An 18,301-nucleotide genomic window follows, 5' to 3' on the forward strand; every position below is an offset into this window, starting at 1 on the left:
CACAGTGTTTCTCTCCCTTGACTGTTGGTCACTGTCGATCGTGTCATAATATACATCCAGGTATATGATGGAGTGCAGACAGGCAGTGATTGACACACAGGATGACCAGTGAGCACACAGAACACAGCAGCCAATCACCAGACAGGACACGACCACTATAAAGCCAGGGGGCACTAGTTTTCCCGCTCTCTTTGGATCCAGCCTCTGAGACAGTCAGAGCTCGTGAGCAGCAACTAGAACAAATACCATGTGGTAGTAAGATAGTCTGGCCAGGTTAGCCTCAGGTCTCCAGTCAACTCAGCATAGTGTCAACCTATAGTTAAAGTATGTATGATAGTTAAGAGTTCAATAAAATCGAGTTGTATTTCTTCAAGTGTTGGAAGCCTGTCTCTTCACCACTGCAGTAAACGCAGTCCTCTCAGACCCAGCTTACCCAACACATCAGATTGGGCTACCATGTTCTCTGCTTAGAGATATCAAATCCGTGCCACAGACAGCGGGGTGGCGCAGTGGTTAGCACTGTTGCCTCATGGCACCGAGGTCCCAGGTTCGATCCCGGCTCTCGGTCACTGTCCGTGTGGAGTTTGCACATTCGTGTTTGCGTGGGTTTTGCCCCCACAACCCAAAGATGTGCAGTGTAGATGGATTGACCATGCTAAATTGCCCCTTAATAGTAAATTATGAATTGGGTACTCTAAATTTTTTTTTTTTAAATCTGCGCCACGATTTGGGTCATCAGTAGAGGGGTTTCAGTCTTGCAGGACACCATGGGCAACTTCAGACGCCACCGCACTGGGCCACATGTGATGTTTGACTAAAGGGCATTGAGCTCTGGGGCGGCACGGTGGCGCTGTAGTTAGCACTGCTGCCTCACTGCGCCGAGGACCCCGGGTTCAATCCTAGGCCCAAGTCACCGTCCGTGTGAAGTTTGCTCATTCTCCCCGTGGCTGCGTGGGTCCCACCCCACAACCCAAACAGGGGCTGTTTAGCACAGGGCTAAATCGTTGGCTTTCAAAGCAGGCCAGCAGCTCGGTTCGATTCCCGTAACAGCCTCCCCGAACAGGCGCCGGAATGTGGCGACTAGGGGCTTTTCACAGTAACTTCATTTGAAGCCTACTCGTGACAATAAGCGATTTTCATTTCATTTCAAAGGTGTGCAGGGTAGGTGGATTGGTCACGCTGAATTGCCCCTTAATTGGAAAAAATTGTAAAAAGTGTGTCAAGCCCCACCAGCCCATTGACAATAATCGAGGCTTTCACTGCTCAAGAGTCACTATTACAATCATCATGTTTTGAAATCATTACGGAGACAGTCGTAATTTAGTAAACACCACATGCTTTATATATCAACAGTCTGGTCTTCTAGGTATTAAAACAACTGGGCTGTTGGCAGACGCCCAGCAGGAACCAAAGATGTTCTCGGGCTCATGCATGTTCTGCAGGAGGATTGAACAGGCAGGCGGCTGCGATTCACCCACGTGTCAGCTTAGCCAGGATACGGTGACCTCATATACCTTTCAAAGTCCATCCGACTGCCTGTTTCAATCCACAGAGACTGAGCTATTCTGTCGGTTAAAATTTCACCTTAAAACGTAAATAGGTCATAGGGGTTTAAATGTGTTACTCTCACTGGCAAGATTATCAGGACCATGCATTAAAAAACAATTTGTGCAGACAGTTCATTAAAGAGAGGTTCACGCTTTAATGACCGAGTCTAACAAACTGATGAGCTGGATTAAACAGTCTCATCTTTAGGATCCCAGTCTCCTCGCCTACTCACCAATTTTTCACCCCTCCCCTCCTTGTAGCTGGGGTGCAGCGTACGGTTCCACAGGCACCAGTCACCCAGTAATGTTTAAGGTTTGCGTGAGGAGGTTCAGCAGGCCACTTCACAGTGGGCACCATCATAGCCTGGCCTGATTCAGTTGCCAGACAATATGACCACACACACCCCCCCCACCACCCTCAACAAGGTCAGTGGACAGCGATGGACCCAAATCGCTTTCCCTTCCCCCATCGCTCTAACCCAGGGGTGGTGAAGTCTGGCCTCTACAGAGGCTGTGATCAGTTAAGGCCGGCTTTCGAACAAACCTGGGGACCTTCCTGACCTTCGTCTCACTGGGTGGTCAGTCCCAGTCCATCATAATTACCCAGATCACTGGCAGCCATATTAGTTCAACCTGTGGACCAAACTCCACAACACAGGATGGCAGTGGGTTCCACTCAATTTGACGGTTCGCCCTCTCGGGTGAAAGGCCGACTTGCTGGAGAATCATAACCAACTCTTCAATAAAAACGAGACCCTTGCAAAAAGGGGGTTAATGGGGATGGGCAGTCTGGGAAGGTTGACAAACAGCGGCAGAAGCCAGCTGCAAACCAGAATAGCGGTAGAGGTGCCACCTGATGCGCACAAAGAGAAGTCCAGAGGCAAGCTGACAAAAACGGCGAGCCCAGACGGATAACTAGAGGCATTAGCCGTTGCTCAGTTGGTAGCTCACTCATCGAGTGAGGAGGTCATAGATCGGCTCACACTGAACACAAAATGAAGCACGTCTTTCAAAAGAGATATTAAGAGGATGTCCCTCTGGTGGGGTCCCTCTTTTGTCCCTCGCAAAAGTCTCCGCGGTACTCCTCAGAAGAAGAACAGGGGGATTCTTCTTGGTGCCCTGAACGATATTAATCCCTTGAATAATTCTGATTACCATCTCATTGCTGTCTTGTGGGATCTTGCTATGCATAAATTGGATGCCGTATTTCCTACGTCGCATTTTCATTTCATCCCATTTCAAAAACTCCTCAGTGGCGGCAAAATGCTTTAAAGGGGTGGGGGAAGTGGGGTTTGGCCTGAGAACACTACATCTGCAAGTTTTTTTTTTAGTTGGAGCCAATGAGATAGTGGATCAACTACAGGGCACTGCACAGAGAACGTCCTCTCTTCTTATTTAAGGTGGTGGGCTTACATGTCCACCAACCTTCAACGCAAATCAACTACTATCTGACATGAAGCTGGCTCTCATCCAAATCCCCAATGCTAATAATAACATTTCAATTCTGCTCTAACACTCAGGTTGACCAAACACATTCACAACAGATCAGCAATGTCTATCCAATCATTGAGTCATAGACTAGAATCCCTACAATGCAGAAGGAGGCCATTCCCCCATCATGCCTGCACCAACCCTCCGAAAGAGCACCCCGCCCAGCCCCACTCCTCCACCCTATCCCCATAACCCTACCTAACCTTTGGACACTAAGGGGCAATTTAGCATGGCCAATCCACCTAACCTGTACATCTTTGGTCCACAGCAATCAGGCCACAACATTTCTCACGCTGGGCTGCCGAATGCTTCGAGAGGCTCTGCGACTGGGAGAAAGATAGATCAGACTATCCTCGGCCATGAGCTTGGCTAACACCAGAACCAGAAATGGGGAGACGATTGCGCTGTGACACTGTCGTTGGACTAATAGTTCAGAGACCCAAGCTAGTGGGTTCAAATCTCAGCACGGTGGATAGTGGAAGTTTAATTCAAACAATTTTTAAAATCTGGAATGGAAAAGACAGCCTCAGTAACGATGACCATAAAACCATTGTCAATTGTTGTAAAAACCCATCTGGCTCACCAATGTCCCTTAGGGAAGGAAATCTCCGTCCTTACACGGTCTGGCCTACATGCGACTCCAGACGCACAGCAATGTGGTTGACTCTTAACTGCCCTCAGGGACAATTATGGATGGGCAATAGATGCTGGCCTAGTAAGCAACAAGCATATCCCATGAAAGGTAAAGTTTAAAACAAAAAGAGGGCAGCACGGTGGCGCAGTGGGTTAGCACGGCTGCCTCATGGCGCTGAGGTCCCAGGTTCGATCCTGGCCCTGGGTCACTTCCGATTGGAGTTTGCACATTCTCCCCGTGTCTGCATGGGTTTCGCCCCCACAACATAAAGATGTGCCGGTTAGGTGGATTGGTCACGCTAAATTGCCCCTTAATTGGAAAAAATGAATTGGGTACTCTAAATTTATATTTTAAAAAAGTTTTTTAAAAGATTCTTTAGCGCCAACGTCAAGAAAGCAGAGCTCTCTATTGCAGGCTGGAGGAATTGTGGATTAGATTGCTAAAAATTCACCTCCATAGCCTGACCGGAAGGAGATACTCAAAGGAGATTTACTGGAATCAAGCTCTGTGGTAAATCTCGTCCATCAGCTCATCGGATTAAGGTGTGAGTTATAAAGGCAAGTACTGCTGATTGAATCATTTTTATTTCCAGACTGGTTTACATATAAAAAAGAAAGATTTGCGCTCATAGCGTTCTCTTCACAACCTCATGATGCCCAAAGCATTTTAGATCCAGTACAGGACTTTTGTAAGTGGAGTCATTGATCTGATGCAGGAAATGTGGCAGCCGTTTTACACACAGCAAGATCCCAGAAGCAGCCATCAGATAATGTGCAGGTTGACTGTTTTGGATGGTGCTGGAGGTCAGATAGGGGCCTCGGTTATCCCACAGATGGCAGTTCTGAAATGTTGCGTTCCATCAATCTCCCACTGTAATGCCAGCCCGGACAAATGTGCTCAAGTCTCTGGAGTGGGTCCTGAATCTACACTCGTCTGATTCCGAGTCAGGAATGCTACCCATTGAGCGAGGTCAGATGAGGAGAATGCTGGGCCCTCTGGGAGTGAGAGATGGGGGTCTGACTGGAAGAAAGCACTGGACATGAAGTGATAGCTGGAATCTGAAGAGGCCAAGAAAATTGTGCCAACTCACCAGTTTAACACTTTGGAAACTTCGAGGGGGCGCGTGCGGCGGAGGAAGATTGTGAATCACCAGATGTAAAAATGATCAATGCAGAGAGATTTCAGGAAGAAACCTTGCCAATGTTTCCAAACCCGAGAGTTGTCACTGAGTTTATTTAGCACATCAACACAAATCCTCTGTAAATCGTATCGTTTTTGCACTGACCCTGCCCTGTAATAACATTGTTCACCGTCAATCACCAAATCAGATTAACTGGTCAATTCATTCAGTTGCAATTAGCGGGATTGTAGTTGCCGCATTGCGAGCACTGTGCCCGTCATTGCTCTTCCAAACAATTCACTGCATGATGCTTGGAACAGTAATTGTACCAGAATTTCCCACACCGTTACACAATGTATTAATCTCTCACACTAGTAGCACCATGGGATCTTTAACAATCTCTTGGTCCAGTGGAACAAGCTGACAAGGCAAAGAGATGGGATGAAGTGCAATAAAAATCTAAAGTCTTCTGGCATCATTCAGTCCGGCAAGTCTAGCAATAAAGTACGCTGGTTCCAACACTCCAAAACGGACCTAACGTAGGAGGACATGGGCATCATTAGCTTCAGGTACCCTTCCATGTCACATCCTGACTTTGAACTATATCGCCGTCCCGGCGCTGGAGCAAAATCCTGGAATGCCATCCCGAACAGCACTGTCACCCCACTCCACTGCAGCGTCGCCCACCACCACCTTCACAAGGCAATTAGGGGTGGGCTATAGATGCCAGACAGGTCTGCCGACAGCACTCATATCACCAAAGTGAATTTAAAACATATACAGGGGTTAAAAGGCTGTGAAAGGGGAGGTGAGCAGATTAGCTGCTCTTACACATCCAGCTCTCCACTGACTAAGAGGAAAGATCCATCTATAATTTTAATGGGATAGCAAAACAATAACATAAGCAATACTCCCAAGTCCAGTCCCTGCACTAACCATTTAGTGGCCTGTCTGGGGGTGGGCGATGTGATTCTGCAATAGCTGTCTGCGATCTTATTAGTGTAAAAGATAAGTAGCTCAAAATTCAGCTTACAAGAATATGACACAGCTTACAGGAACTATCATACATAAATGCTGCCTGGCTCTTCTTGTGCGAGGCTTAGCCTCATACAGTTTAAGGTGCTGCATAGGGCTCACATGGCCGGGACAAGGATGGGCCGGTTCTTTGGGAGCGAGGACAGGTGTATTAGGTGCTCGGGGAGCCCAGCAAACCATGCCCATAGGTTCTGGGGGAATTTTGGAAGGGCGTAGCAAGGACGGTGTCGAGGGTGGCAGGATCCAGGGTCAAACCGGGTTGGGAGCCGGGAGTGCAGGAGGCGAAAGAGGCCGGCATTCTGGCCTTTGCGTCCCTGGTAGCCCGGCGGAGGATTCTTCTTCAGTGGAAGGATGCGAGGCCCCCATGCGTGGAGGCCTGGATCAACGATATGACGGGGTTTATTAAATTGGAGAGGGTGAAATTTGCCCTAAGGGGATCAGTGCAGGGATTCTTCAGGAGGTGGCAACCATTCCTAGATTTCCTGGCAGAACGGTAGAAAAAGGCCAGCAGCAGCAGCAACCCGGGAGGGGGGGCGGGGAGGGGGGGGTCTTTTTTGTATACATGGGGGGGGGGGGGTTCTGTTCTTTCTGTTCTTAGTATTTTCTGTTATTGATATTTTGTGAAAATTTGAATAAAAATTATTTTTTTTTAAAAAATAAATAAATGCTGCCTGATGCACCTCTCGCGCAGCAGTCCACATTTATCACCGTAACTGTCACTGGCAATACATCCGTAAACAGAAGAATCGCTTCTGTATCCTTGCCTCGGAGTCAGAAAGGTTCCAGCTACATGACCCATCTGACGCTCTTAGGGCAATAGTGGTATAGTGCCGGAGGTGCCACGGAGCTCTCGTGTCTTCCACCGGCTCAGAGGTGTTCTATTTGAAGAGCAGTGGCAGACATTCCCCTCCAGCCCTTCGCACCCACAGAAACACGGCATGAAAACCAGATCTGTTGGCATTTTGCCTCGTTGTTAAGAAGAGGGACAGCACTGGTTTGGAATAAATTTTTGTTAAAGTTTCCAGTCTCTTTCCCCTTTCTAATTTTTAACATAATAATAATGATCTTTATTAGTGTCACAAGTAGGCTTACACTAACACTGCAATGAAGTTACTGTGAAAATCCCCTCGTCGCCACACTCTAGCATCTGTTCGGGCACACTTTCATCCTGCCTGGAGTCTTGAATGGCAGAGGGGAGAGAGCAGAGGCACAGGCTGGGCAGCACAGCACGGAGCAGATCCTCTAGTGTTAAGCTGAAGGGGAATGTTGGCTCGCCATTGGCTGCCTGCGGGGTCTTCCGGTCCCACCGAAGTCAATGGCCATTCGTGTTGCTCGCCAGCCATGCCGCCAGGGAACCAGCCGCGGGGGGGGGGGGGGGGGGGGACCGGATAATCCCGCTGGTGGGAAGGGTCAGAAAATCCTGGCCATATATTTCGCACCCGTGCTAACCACAGTGCCACTGTGTCAGTCTGCCACATGCACATTGAGGAGAAAAAGGACTCGTGTGATGGAATTGTGGAATATATAACTGTCAATTAACTACTTAGCGCAACTATTGTAACTGCACATTTGAGGAAAATCCCTTAAAAAGGGTGGTTAGCTCACTCAACTCTCCCTAAATAACCCGATTACCTCATCATTCTTTCCGTTCCTCAAAGCTATAAGCACAAGAAAGCCTGCAAATTATTTTCCTTATTCGCCATTTCAGCCACCTCCATTGGAGCCAAATATTACCGTCCTTTGTAGCAGCTTGTCTCTTGTTACTTTCCCCATTTTTGGGACTTGAACTCGTAATCTAGGCCGATACTTGCATGCAGTAATTTAATTTAATTTAGTAATCTTTACTGTCGCAAGTGGGTTTACATTAATACTGCAATGGAGTTACTGTGAAAAGTCCCCAGTCGCCACATTCTGGCGCCTGTTCGGTCACACAGAGGAAAAATTCAGAATGTTCAAATGATCCAACAGCAAATCTTTCAGGACTTGTGGGAGGAAACCGGAGCACCCGGAAGAAACCCACGCAGACAAGGGGAGAACGAGCAGACTCCACACAGACAGTGACCCAAGTCGGGAATCGAACCTGGGATCCTGGAGCTGTGAGGCAACGGTGCTAACCACTGTACTACTGTGCTGCCCACATGGATTACAGAATCCAACCTTGAACGGTGACTGAAATCACACCGTACAGAAGGAGGCCATTCGGCCCATCAGGTCTGCACTGGCTCTCTTGTTCAGATTTTAGGAGACCTAGATTTATTGATCAATTGCTCACGTTAATATTCCACGATTACTGTGGGACAATACAAAGAGAGACTTTCCACCAGCACTATTTGCTCTACAAGTCCCCGGGGTGGAGTATAACGGTTATTTTATACCTTGGCTGTAATTTGGTTCCACCATGTGCCATTCATCATTGACGACATTTGCATAATTTAACATCCTCTGAAGGCACTCGCTGTGCAATCTTGACCAACTGCCATGCACAGTGTACGAGACTGGCGGTCCCATGGAAACAGCTGTTCCCTTGGCAACAATGGTTGCCTGAAGGAGATTACTGCTCACTTTAACTGCCATGACTTGTATTGTTCCCACTTTGCTCGTTGCAAATTTAAACCGGGGCTCAACTTGGATTTCCCATGCAGCCTTGGGCACTCATTTTACTGCAGAAACATTCCTTCCTCGTCTGGATGGGTTGGTGACGTGCAGCACCAAGGATCAAACTGGGGGTTTCGGAAAGCCGAAGTCTTTAATGGGGAGCCAGATGTTGCAAAGAAGAGGCACAACTGAGAGATTTGCAATGACATCCTACATCATGATGGGAGGTTCGGAAGTAAATTCCCCATGACAGCTGCATTGTTTATTTGCAGAAGGATGACGTTAGCATCCCTCAGCGGGAGGCCTCCACGAGGGGAACACCTGTCGACCGACATTCAGAGCTGTCACCCCCTTCAACAGATTCCCGGCGATCCGGATATCCCTGTGCATGGCCTTATTTTATGAGCCAACAACAATAATCTGCATTTATATGGTGACTTTACTGTTTTGCAACATGTAATGCACTTTACAGGAGCCTTACCAAGCAAAGAAGGGGTGGCATGGTGGTTAGCATTGCTGCCTCACAGCACCAGGGACCCGGGTTCAATTCCAGCCTCGGGGGACTGTGTGGAGTTTGCACTTTCTCCCCGTGTCAGCGTGGGTTTTCTCTGGGTACTCCGGTTTCTGCCCACAGTCCAAAGATGTGTGGGTCAGGTGGATTCGCCATGCTAAATTGCCCCCTAGGTGTCCAGAGATGTGCAGGTTAAAGTTTGAAGCTAGTGTAGCCACCTGGTTTGGCCACTTCCCGACTTTAAAATGGAGATTCGCTAAGAACGCAGGGAAAAATGGACAGGCACAGGGAAGCAAGCAGAATGCAAAGCTTCCTGTATATTAGGACTTGCAGAAAACCAGGCAGCACTGAAACTGACGACCATCTGCATATTGATGAGCGATTCCCGGGAACAAGTGAAAACAGTTAAGATAATCGAGGCAAAGCCACACTCCTAGGCGCCAGCGGGAGCCAAAACAAAAGAAGCCAACGGACACTTAGGAACCGCCCAGCGATCAGGGAACAGCCCCAGTATTGGGAAAATCAAACAAGCTGATTGGGAACATGGTCCAATCAATTGGAACCAGGTACGGGACCGCCCAAAAGGGCGCAAAGCCCCTGGGGACTATAAATTAGAGTCCCCAAGTTAAATTCGGCCTTCTTGGCAGCTCTCAAAGAACTCAACCGCGACTCTCAACTTGGAGAGACTTGCCTTGCAGCTGCACCAACAAGTAAGTGTCCAGTCAACGCACGCTACGAGATAGGCGCTCCTAACCCTTAGTCCATACCAGCTGGAAGTCTGCAGACTCAGGATCGAACGAGAGGTCATTGTTCCCTGACCTAGTGGGTCCCTTTTCCGAAGCTAAGTATTGGCCTGTAGCGGTAGAAGTAGCTTAGTTTTGTAGTATTTATGCATGAGTAGCGATTGACTGTGTATATAATAAATGTGTTTTGATTTGAACCTTACTAACTGGTGTATTGAGTTATTGATTAGCACTTGAACTTGAACCTCGTGGTGGTATCATAAAGATACCTGGCGACTCTAGAGCAAGGTGATTAAACAGAGCCAAATTAAGTAAAGCACAACGAGCAACTGTGTCCAGGGATGTGCAGGTTAAAGTTTGTAGCTGCGACCTGGCTCATAGCCTCGGGCCAGTTTGAACGTGATGTGAACTCCAATTCTTTATAAAATTAGAATAGGAAGGTTTAGATTTTGTTCTCATCCTCGTGTTCGAATGCCTCCATCGTCTCAAACCTCCCTATCATTGTAATCTCCTCCAACCTCACAATGCTCTAAACTGCCTGCGTCCTTCAATTCTGGCCCCTTCTGCATGGCCAATTTTCATCCTTCTATCATTCTTCAGCTTCTCAGGCCCTAAGCTGATGAATTAATTCCCTAAACATCGAGTCCTCTCTATCCTTTAAGACATTGCTTAATGTTGAATCTTTACCACCTATCCTCATATCGCCGGTGTGACTCACATTTTAGAACCATAGAAAGAAAGATAGAATTCCTAAAGTGGCGAAGCAGGCAATTCGGCCCACTCAGTATCGTCAATGTGAAGACAGTACTTTGTCTCCACAAGGACTGTGTAGCGGTCACTCTTTCCGATACTGTCACGGACAGATACAGCTGTGGCAGGCAGGTTGGTGAGGATGATGTTAAGTATATTTTTCCCTCCTGATGGTTCCCTCTCCACCTGTTGCAGTCCCAATCTAGGACCCGGGTCAGCTTTGTGTGTGGTGGGGCCACCACCGAGCGACATTGAAGTCCTCTAGTCCATTCTGCACCCTCGCCAAACCTCAGTGATTCCTCCAAATGGTGTTCAACATGATTCATCAGCTGAGGGTTGTCGGTTCGTGGTCATCTGTAGGAGGTTTCCTTGCCCATGTTTGACCTGGTGTTGATGTTAAGGACTTCCAGGTGACTCCATGTCGAACTTATACCATTGAGCCTCTCCCCCTGCTGTGTGCGTCCTGCTGGTGAGACAGGACATACCCAGGAATGGTGTCTGGGACATCGTCTGTAAGGTATGATTCCGTGAGCATGACTATGTCAGGCTGTTACTTGATTAGTCTGTGAGGCAGCTCTCCCAATTTTGGCACAAGTACCCAGATGGAGCACTTTGCAGGGCTAGGTTGTCACTGTTGCTTCCGGTGCCTAGGTTGATGCCAGGTGGTCCGTCCGGTTTCATTCCGTTGTCTTCATATCAGTTGAATAGGTGGTTTGCGAGGCCATTTAACAGTTAACCACATTGTTGTGGGCCTGCAACCCCATGTAGCCAGACCAGGTAAGAATTGCAGGTATCTTCCCCTCAAGGACATTTACGACAATGGTCATCATTAGACTTTTAAAAAATTTTTGTAACCCACTGTAAATTCCACTACCACTACATGGCAGGATTCGAACACGATACGCAGCGGATTACTAGACCAGTGACAATAAATACCGCTGTGCCACCTGCCAGTGATGCTCACCTCCCATGAACGAAGAGGGGAAAAAGTCTACTGCGCTTTTCACAACTGTTACAACCAAAGTACTTTTTGAAGTGTAGACATTGTTGTAATATAGGAAATGCAGCTGTCAATTTTGCACACAACAATGCTTAATGTTTTAGTTTGCAGTTTAATAGAAATTGTTAACCTGTTAAACAAGTTGTACTTAAGTTTCCCTAACACCTTAATTGTCAGATTTTAAGTCACTGGAACCTTTCCTGGGTGAATTATTTTTGCTTTGTCGTTTCAAAAATAATACAAGATGCTTCAAACAATGAGTCAAGGATCAACATTTTCTGAAGGGGAGCAAGCGGTGAGATTTCACTGGGAAATAAAGAGTGTCACCCTGTGGTGACACTCATACAAACAATCAAATTACAGTGGCGTAATGGTATTGCCACTGGACTTGTAATCCAGAGACACATCGGTAATGCTCCGGGGACCTGGGTTCGAATCCCGCCATGTCAGATGGTGAAATTTGAATTCCATTAAAATAAAATCTTGAATTTTTTTTCATGGGCAACAGATCGTTATTTCATTCTGTGCATAAACCCTTTATGTTGCTGGAGCAACAGCCGACTGGGACCTTTGGACTGACACTCGGGTGTGGGTCTTGGCCGGATGATCAGTGAATTCCTGGTATGGGGCCTTGGTAAACACAGTCTCTTTCCGCAGATCCGGGGTCAGATAACTGTAGGTCTTAGAGATGGCATCAAAAGTAGCTTTAGCAAAGTTGCCCACTGGTGTGGCCGTGCAGCCTCTGTAGCAATCGTCAATGCCAGCCATCTGTAGCAGTTTCTTGGGCACAGGAGTTGAGACAATACCAGTACCACGAGGTGCAGGGGTTAGACGCACCGACTGAACCGCAACGGCCAGTCACCTTCCATGGTACAGTGTGGGGCTTTCCAATTTTGTTACCCCAGTAGCCCCGCCTCACAGGGATGATTGACAGCTTTGCCAGAATAATAGCTCCGCGAATGGCCACTTCCTTGGAGCACTTGACACACAATCCAACATGTCCATTATAGTCCCCAATAGCAACAAAATCCTTGAACCTTGTGCGTTGACCGGCACGAATTTGCTTCTGTACAGGCATGATCTTGACAACCTCGTCCTTTAAAACCGATCCCAGGAAAAAGTCAATGATTTCAGACTCCTTTATAGGACGGGAGATGGGGTAAATTTCCTCCAGCGTTTTGATCTTCATATCCTTTACCAGACGCCCAAGCTTAGTTACTGGCACCCACTCCTTATCTTCAGCCTTTCCACCACAGGCACCACGGCCTCTGCCGCGTCCCCTACTGCGGCCTCGGCCCCAACCACGGGAGCCAAAGCCACCACAGAAACCTCCTCTACCACCGGTGTTGTCCGCCATTTGGTGACAATTTTCAATCAGAAGCTGGAATTAAAAGTTTAATGATAACCATGAAACAATGGTTGTAAAAACCTATCTGGTTCGCTAATGCCCTTTAGGGAAGGGAATCTGCCATCCTTACCTGGTCTGGCCTACATGTGACTCTTAAATGCCACCGGGAATGGACAATAGATGCTGGCCCAGCCGCACACATGCCATGAATAAAAAAAAACGCAGCTTAAGCTTCTGGGAAGCTCCCCCCATCCCCCATTCCCCTCGCACCACTACATTTCCAGTCTAACTTCATGTGTCAAAAAAACCTGTTCTGTTTGGTAGTTAGTATTCCTGAGCTTTACCGCCTGATCTTCCAGTTTGGCCTGCACGTATTTTATCTTGTGGTGTATTATCGGATGTTTAAAATTGCAGCATTGCTTGACAGAGAGAGAATAAGGACTTGTTCTCTAAATGCTGCTCAGCAGCCTTAAATCATTGCTGCAAATATATTTTTGCAGGTCAGCTTCTCAGTGTAAAGCATAAATTTCATTTCAAGTAATCGTCAGTCCTGCAGTACAAGTCAGACGTGGTTGAAGAAGATTGCCTGCACAGCAGTGAGGATAATTACGTGTGGAACAGTGATTCATAAAACAATTTATAAACTGGTTCCAGTTGCAGCGTGTTGAATAGTCACAGACAGCAGCCCTCTAGCCGGCGAGAAGATTGATTTTACTTCCAATTATCTTTTAGAATTGCACAAACTTCCAGCACAGGAGATGGATATTCGGCCATCATGCCTTCGCCAGTTCTTGGAAAGAATTATCCAATTACATAAGAGCATAAGAACTCGGAGCAAGAGTAGACAATTCACGCCCTCGTGCCTGAGCCGCCATTCAATACGATCATGGCTGATCTCATCTTGGCCTCAACTCCACTTTCCCACCAGTTCTCCATAACCCTGCAACTCATTTACTAATTGAAAATCTGTCATCCCCTCTGTCATAATATACATCCATGTATATAATGGAGTGCAGACAGGCAGCGATTGACACACCGGATGACCAGTGAGCACACAGAACACAGCAGCCAATCACCAGACAGGACACGACCACTATAAAGCCAGAGGGCACTAGTTTTCCCGCTCTCTCGGGACCCAGCCTCTGAGACAGTCAGAGCTCGTGAGCATAGCCAGTGCTAACACCATGTGGTAGCTGGTAAGTCTGGTCAGGCTAGCCTCAGGTCTCCAGTCAAGTCAGCATAGTGTCAACCCACAGTTGGACACGTAAAATAGTTAGATGTTAAATAAAATCGTGTTACATCTCATCAAGTATTGGAAGTCTGTCTCTCACTGCACTGCATCAACGCAGTCCACGTAGACCCAGCCTGCCCAACACATCACCCTCGTTAAAATTTACTCAATGCCACTCACCATCCTGATTTTGAAATATATCGTCATTCCTTCACAGTCGTTGTGTCAAAATCCTGGAACTACTTCCCTAACTAACTGTTCAGTGGGTGTACCTACACTATGGACTGCATCAGTTCAAGAAAGCAGATAAGGGGCGGCACAATGGCAAGCACTACTGCTTCACAGCTCCAGGGTCCAGGGTTCAATTCCGGCTTCGGGTGACTGTCTGTGTGGAGTTTGCACTTTCTAACAATGTCTGCGTGGATTTCCTCCGGGTGCTCCGGTTTTCTCCCACCTCCCAAAGATGTGCAGGCTCGGTGGATTGGCGACGCTAAATTGCCCCTTAGTGTCCTAAGGTTAGGTGGGGTTACTGGGTTACGGGGATAGGGTGGAGACGTGGGCTTAAGCACAAGTAGGGTGCACGTCATTCTATCCGTGTTTGCGTGGGTTTCGCCCCCACAACCCAAAAAGATGTGCAGGATAGGTGGATTGGCCACGCTAAATTGCCTCTTAATTGAAAAAAATTAATTGGATACACTAAATTTTTTTTTTTAAAGTTGCGTGCACGTTCCAAGGGTCGGTGCAGACGGTGGGCTGAACGGCCTCTTTCATGCACTGTAAATTCTATGATTCTATGATCACCAACACCTCCTGCAGGGCAATTAGGGATGGGCAATAAATGCTGGCCTAGCCAGCGGCCCCCACATCCCATAGGCGAACAAATAAAACAAAAGATGACAAATGGCATTGAGTCAACAAAGGGGACATTAAGCCTGGTGACCACAGTTTAATCAAAGATGTAGACCAGAACCTTCTAGCCTGGCCGTGGCGGGCCTACCGCACCGTGGCGTGCCTCCCCCGCAGTGGGAGATGAGCCATTCCAACGTCCATTGACTTCGGCAGGACCGGAAGATCCCTCTGGCGGGAGGAGCTGAAAAGGCAGCACGGTAGCATAGTGGATAGCACAACTGCTTCACAGCTCCAGGGTCCCAGGTTCGATTCTGGCTTGGGCCACTGTCTGTGCGGAGTCTGTACATCCTCCCCGTGGGTGCGTGGGTTTCCTCCGGGTGCTCCGGTTTCCTCCCACAGTCCAAAGATGTGCAGGTTAGGTGGATTGGCCATGATAAATTGCCCTTAGTGTCCAAAATTGCCCTTAGTGTTGGGTGGGGTTACTGGGTTATGGGGATAGGGTGGCGGTGTTGACCTTGGGTAGGGTGCTCTTTCCAAGAGCCGGTGCAGACTCAATGGGCCAAATGGCCTCCTTCTGCACTGTAAATTCTGCAAATTCTATGAAAATATCCAGCCGCAGGTTCGAAGAAGGCTGTGAAAAGGTGAGGGAGCCAGAAAGAGACATTTGGAAAGGGATTCAGAGCTTAAAACCTGGGCAACCTTTTTGTTTAAAACCAGTGGACCATTTCTTAAAAAGGAAATAGCCTAAAATATAGATTCTGGGAGCCACTAGACCAAAAGTCAGCATTTCTACACCAGATACTTGCCAAATTGCTGGGTGTCTTGGGTAGAATGCAGAATTCACTTAATTTAATAAATAAAATACACGTTTTAATTTATGTCACGGTGGGGGGAAAAAACACCATTAAAACAGATGAAACTCGAACAGATGCAACACGGGCAGCACGGTAGCATAGTGGTTAGCACTGTGGCTTCACAGCTCTAGGGTCCCAGGTTAGAATCCCTGCTGCGGAGTCTGCACGTTCTCCCCTTGTCTGCGTGGGTTTCCTCCGGGTGCTCCGGTTTCCTCCCACAGTCCAAAGATGTGCAGGTTAGGTGGATTGGCCATGCTAAATTGCCCTTAGTGTCCAAAAAGATTAGATGGGGGTTTTCAGGATAGGGGGAAGTGAGGGCTTAAGTGGGTCGGTGCAGACTCGATGGGCCAAATGGCCTCCTCCTGCACTGTATGTTCTACGTTCCATGCAACTCTGAATCATCACTTTCTTAAAAATCTTTTCTCACTATAGTTTTGTCAGTGACGTCATTCTTAAAACAAACTTCCATTGAGGATGTGATGAATTAAAACAATTTCCTTGGTTATTCATTCTCGTGATTAAAAAAAGGCTGGCAACAGCGCAGTCAGAATAATGTCTCATTTCAGAACAATAATGGTGATAGCTACTTGAATCGAGCATTGTTTTACAGCCACAGTGTCGATGTACCACTCAAAAAGGTTTACGTGGAGCACGATAATGATTTTCATTAAAAGAATAATTTGAGACTAGAAAGCGCAATACGTCGATTAACCTTTTGTCCCGACAACATAAACACAGCTCTCATTTTTCTTGACTTAATTGTTTTTCAGGCTATTGTACATGTTAACACGGTAGCACTGTTGCTTCACAGCTCCAGGGTCCCAGGTTTGATTCCCCGCTGGGTCACTGTCTGTGCGGACTCTGCCTGTACTCCCAGTGTCTGCGTGGGTTTCTTCCGGGTGCTCCGGGTTCCTCCCACAAGGTCCGAAAGACGGGCTTGTTAGGTGAATTGGACATTCTGAATTCTCCCTCTGTGCACCTGAACATGTGTTGCAACTAGGGGATTTTCACAGTAACCTCGTTGCAGTGTTAATGCATGCCTACTTGTGACACTAATAAAAAGGTTAGGTTTCAGATACAACTGGGAAATGCAAACAAGATGTTAAATGAGCCAGCCATGGCCCCGGGATGGCAGGCAACAGACCCCTGACCTGGGCGATGGTGCGGAGCGGAAGATGGAGGTGGATGGACAAGAGGACAGAAAATTGGAGGTATACAAGAGATCTCGGAGGGTTATGGAACTGGAGGAGGTCACAGAGGTAGGGAGGGGTGAGCCCATAGGGGGTTGAAGCAGGAGGATGTGAATTCTGAATGGGAAACGTTTGGGGACCAGGTGCCAACAAAGAGCACAGGGATGATGAGTGAAGGGGCCCTGACATGCGAATGCCAGATAGACCCAGGAACACTGAATCGGAGCAAGGCACAGCCAGATAGAAACGGATACCCTCACATTCAGAAACTGCCTCCACTTGGATTCAACCTCGGGGTATCTGATTTTGCTGAAATATACCGCACTGTAACTTTTACAGTGAGGGTGCAGAGTTAAAGGGGGTAGATATTTAAACTCGCCACCCAACAGAAATGAAACCTGAGCATGACTTTCTAACTTGCCACCCAATCTGAAACCTCAGCATTTACCAAGGTCTCAAGTTGTATTTGGTCTTCAATGGTGGGCCTGAGTTCACCTTAAAAGCTATTGGGATGGACAAGATTTACACACAGTAATGATATTTAAGGGAAAGACCAACCCAGAGTCCCACCCAACTTCTGCAAAGAATAGATAGCAAGTGATGAAGGGTTATGATTTGTAATGTGATTAAATAATCCTCCTCAGACAGAAGATTGGGGAAAGATCAATTTATTGCTGAGTAAAGAGACATGCTATTGAAGCTTTTCAGCTTGCACTCATCAGGACAGATATAAGAAAGCCAAATTCCAAAGAGAGCAACAATTTATGCTGAATGAGAAAGGGGTGCAGAATGGTTGGAAAGTTGACTCTCATTGTGGTGGCACGGTGACGCAGTGGATAGCACTGTTGCCTCACGGCGCCGGGGACCCAGGTTTGATCCCGGCCCAGGGTCACTGTCCGTGTGGAGTTTGCACATTATCACCGTGTCTGTGTGGGTTTCAGCCCCACAACCCAAAGATGTGCTGGATAGGTAGATTGGCCACATTAAATTACCCCCTAATTGGAAAAAATGAATTGGGTACTCTACATTTATTTATAAAAACAATCCTATATTGGTTTTAGAGCAATTCATAGCACACTTGGGAATATTCAGCATGTACTGTCCAATTGCGGAATCACGTCGAGCATCAAACATTAGATTGCCTGGGCGCCACATGCTGCCTACGCCGCTGGTGACCCGGGTTCGAATCCTGGCCCTGTGTCTGCCTGGGTTTCACCCCCACAACCCAGAGATGTGCAGGATAGCTGAATTGGCCACGCTAAATTGCCCCTTAATTGGAAAAAAAACTTTGGTTCTCTAAATTTATATGACATTTTCTTTTTAAGTCATTAGATTCTGAGTTTGCAAGCACAGACTACTAGTCTGCCGATCTGCCAATGAGATATGTTGTCCTGATAAGTGCA

General features: G+C 47.4%; 1 protein-coding gene and 1 pseudogene across 3 annotated transcripts in view; both read right to left on the bottom strand.

Moving 5' to 3' along the window:
• Positions 1-18,301, bottom strand: part of LOC119955173 (DENN domain-containing protein 5B) — a 291,496-nt gene that overhangs the window by 137,590 nt on the left and 135,605 nt on the right. The gene's annotated exons all lie outside the window — the stretch shown is intronic.
• Positions 11,915-12,784, bottom strand: LOC119955174 (annotated as a pseudogene).

Source organism: Scyliorhinus canicula, chromosome 20 (genome assembly GCF_902713615.1).
Source record: "Scyliorhinus canicula chromosome 20, sScyCan1.1, whole genome shotgun sequence".
Lineage (NCBI taxonomy): Eukaryota > Metazoa > Chordata > Chondrichthyes > Carcharhiniformes > Scyliorhinidae > Scyliorhinus > Scyliorhinus canicula.